The sequence below is a fragment of the Macrobrachium nipponense genome, chromosome 25 (genome assembly GCF_015104395.2).
Source record: "Macrobrachium nipponense isolate FS-2020 chromosome 25, ASM1510439v2, whole genome shotgun sequence".
Lineage (NCBI taxonomy): Eukaryota > Metazoa > Arthropoda > Malacostraca > Decapoda > Palaemonidae > Macrobrachium > Macrobrachium nipponense.
In genome coordinates this window covers 71,724,080-71,728,496 of record NC_087214.1, presented here as the reverse complement: position 1 = coordinate 71,728,496, position 4,417 = coordinate 71,724,080, and positions in this window count along the sequence as shown.

Sequence of the window (4,417 nt, the reverse complement as noted above, 5' to 3'; positions counted from 1 at the left end):
ACAAGAGTAAGGGAATATAGCCAGTAACTACAGCCTATCACCTGCCTACCAATAATGTGGAAGTTACTAACAGGTATCATCAGTGAAAGGCTATACAACTACCTAGAGGAAACAACACCATCCCCCACCAACAGAAAGGCTGCAGAAGGAAGTGTAGGGGCACAAAAGACCAGCTCCTGATAGACAAAATGGTAATGAAGAACAGTAGGAGAAGGAAAACCAACCTAAGCATGGCATGGATAGACTATAAGAAAGCCTTCGACATGATACCACACACATGGCTAATAGAATGCCTGAAAATATATGGGGCAGAGGAAAATACCATCAGCTTCCTCAAAAATACAATGCACAACTGGAATACAATCCTTACAAGCTCTGGAATAAGACTAGCGAGGTTATATCGGGAGAGGGGATCGTCCAGGGCGGACTCACTGTCCCCACTACTCTTCGTAGTAGCCATGATTCCCATGACAAAAGTACAACAGAAGATGGATGTCGGGTACCAACTCAAGAAAAGAGGCAACAGAATCAACCATCTGATGTTCATGGACGACATCAAGCTGTATGGTAAGAGCATCAAGGAAATAGATACCCTAATCCAGACTGTAAGGATTGTATCTGAGGACATCAGGATGGAGTTTGGAATAGAAAAATGCGCCTTAGTCAACATACAAAAAGGCAAAGTAACGAGAACTGAAGGGATAAAGCTACCAGATGGGAACATCATCAAACACATAGATGAGACAGGATACAAATACCTGGGAATAATGGAAGGAGGAGATATAAAACACCAAGAGATGAAGGACACGATCAGGAAAGAATATATGCAGAGACTCAAGGCGATACTCAAGTCAAAACTCAACGCCGGAAATATGATAAAAGCCATAAACACATGGGCAGTGCCAGTAATCAGATACAGCGCAGGAATAGTGGAATGGACGAAGGCAGAACTCCGCAGCATAGATCAGAAAACCAGGAAGCATATGACAATACACAAAGCACTACACCCAAGAGCAAATACGGACAGACTATACATAACACGAAAGGAAGGAGGGAGAGGACTACTAAGTATAGAGGACTGCGTCAACATCGAAAACAGAGCACTGGTGGGCAATATCTGAAAACCAGTGAAGACGAGTGGCTAAAGAGTGCATGGGAAGAAGGACTAATAAAGCAGACGAAGACCCAGAAATATACAGAGACAGGAGGAAAAGACAGAAAGAACAGAGGACTGGCACAACAAACCAATGCATGGACAATACATGAGACAGACTAAAGAACTAGCCAGCGATGACAATTGGCAATGGCTACAGAGGGGAGAGCTAAAGAAGGAAACTGAAGGAATGATAACAGCGGCACAAGATCAGGCCCTAAGAACCAGATATGTTCAAAGTACGATAGACGGAAATAACATCTCTCCCATATGTAGGAAGTGCAATACGAAAGTGAAACCATAAACCACCATAGCAAGTTGAATGCCGGCACTTGCACAGAACCAGTACGAAAAGAGGCATGATTCAGTAGCAAAAGCAAACCCTCCACTGGAGCCTGTGCAAGAAACATCAGCTACCTTGCAGTAAATAAGTGGTACGAGCACCAACCTGAAGGAGTGATAGAAAATGATCAGGCAAAGATCCTCTGGGACTATGGTATCAGAACGGATAGGGTGATACGTGCAAACAGACCAGACGTGACGTTGATTGACAAGGTCAAGAAGAAAGTATCACTCATTGATGTCGCAATACCATGGGACACCAGAGTTGAAGAGAAAGAGAGGGAAAAAATTGGATAAGTATCAAGATCTGAAAATAGAAATAAGAAGGATATGGGATATGCCAGTGGAAATCGTACCCATAATCATAGGAGCACTAGGCACGATCCCAAAATCCCTGAAAAGGAATCTAGAAAAACTAGAGGCTGAAGTAGCTCCAGGACTCATGCAGAAGAGTGTGATCCTAGAAACGGCACACATAGTAAGAAGAGTGATGGACTCCTAAGGAGGCAGGATGCAACCCGGAACCCCACACTATAAATACCACCCAGTCGAATTGGAGGACTGTGATAAACGCAAAAAAAAAAAAAAAAAAAAAAAAAAAAAAAAAAAAAATAATAATAATAATAATAATAATATAATAATAATAATATTAGAGGCGGTGAAAGTAGCTCCAGGACTCATGCAGAAGAGTGTGATCCAAGAAACGGCGCACATAGTAAGAAAAGTGATGGAATCCTAAGGAGGCAGGATGCAACCCGGAACCCCACACTATAAATACACCCAGTTCGAATTGGAGGACTGCGATAGACAGAGCAAAAAAAAAAAAAAAAAAAATATAATAATAATAATAATAATAATAATATAATAATATTGGTGAAAGACAAAATTGAGGAATTATCCAATGTAAAATTATAAACGGGTATGTTTTTGGAAATATTTCACAATGTAAAAAATACAAAGAATTATCGCTTAAAGTTACAGTGATAAAGTTATTAGCATTTGAGATTTCCAGAAGTTCTGGGATTGAAGATATATAGAATCGCATACACGATTTCCATATCAAGACCTGATTAAAAGGAAAATGCTTTCCATAGTAAAACCAGATTAGAACAAATGTATTCCATATTAAACCCAGATAGAAAATAAGCTTTGAATATTAAACCCAGATTAGAAAAAAAGCTTTGTATATTAAACCCAGATAGAAAATAAGCTTTCCATATTAAACCCAGATAAAAAAAAAACTTTCCATATTAAACCTAGAATAAAAAAAATTCTATATTAAACCCAGATTAAAAAAATTCTCATATCAAACTCGGATAAGAAAAATTGTCATATTAAATCCAGATGAAAAAATCTCATATTAAACGCAGATAAAAAAAAAATACTCGTATTAAACCCGGATAAAAAATTCTCACATTAAACCCAAATAAAAAATATTCTCATATTAAGACCAGATAAAGAATTCTCATATTAGACCCAGATAAAAAAAATTCTCATATTAAACCCAGATAAAAAAAAAGATTCTCATATTAAACCCAGATAAAAACAAGTTCTCATATTTAACCCAGATAAAAAAATATTTCTATATTAAGACCAGGTAAAAATAACTTCTATTCTAATTCCAGATTTAAAAAAAAAAGTGTTAAACTATTAAACCCCAAAATAAAAGTTCTCCATGTTTCCTTTTAAGCCCAGTTAAAAAAAGAATCTTTCCATGTCAATCCCAGATAAATAAAGTTCTTCATAAAAGCCTAGAAAAAAAACTATACAAATCCTATTACCTCTCCAGACTAAAATATGAAACATTGTAGTACATCAACAATAATATCCACCAACATTCTTTTTACTTCAATAACAAACTTTGAACATAACTTCACTAAAGGAGAAGTTAGTCTAAACTTCTCTGCTCTCTCTCTCTCTCTCTCTCTCTCTCTCTCTCTCTCTCTCTCTCTCTCTCTCTAAGCAGTGAGGTTTAACTTTCCTCTCTCCCCACATCCTCCACCTACCCTACTTATCCACCCTTCTGTCCCTTCGCCCTCCTCCCAGTTACGATACGAAACAACTTATTTACTTTTATATTGTCGTTCAATTAAGGGGAGTTTGAAGTCCTGTCTATAGAAGTTATCGAGTGAAATTCGGATATGTTTGTGTGCGTGTGTGCATATCTATAAGTCCTTCTTTAAGTAACTTTTAAAGAAACCTAGAAAATATAGTTGGTCCACATTTAAACATACAATTGTCTTATTGTCTATCGGTCCGCATTTTTTCTGTCCGACCTTAAATACTACTGAGGCTAGAGAGCTGCAAATTAGTATGTCGATCACGCACCTTCCAATCATCAACCATACCAAACTGCAGCCCTCTAGCCTCAGTAGTTTTTAATTTATTTAGTGTTAAAAGTTAGGATTAATCGTGCGCCCGGCAACGATATAGGATACGCCACCACCGGACAGTGGTTCAAGTTTTATGGGCCGCTGATCATACAGCATATACATAGATCTATTTTATGTGGCCTTGATTATACTATGTATAGCAAACTCGATTGCGCCGAAGAAACACATTGAAACAGACTTGCCTATATCTATAAGAAGTCCTTGTGTGATTAACGTTTAAAAGGCAATTTATTTATAAAAACAAATGGGAATAAATAACGAAAATTTAGTCATACCTTTTAGTATTATAAGCAGAATATTGTATGACTTGAAGATTCTTCAGGAATTTGTTATGTTCTGAATTCGAGTAATAATAATAATAAGTAATAATAATAATAATAATAATAATAATAATAATAATAATAATAATAATAATAATAATAAAATTGCCAACTTCTATTTCTTAATATAATAATAATAAAAATTGTCAACTTCTATTTCTTAAGAATAATAATAATAACAATAATTAATAATAATAATAATAATAATA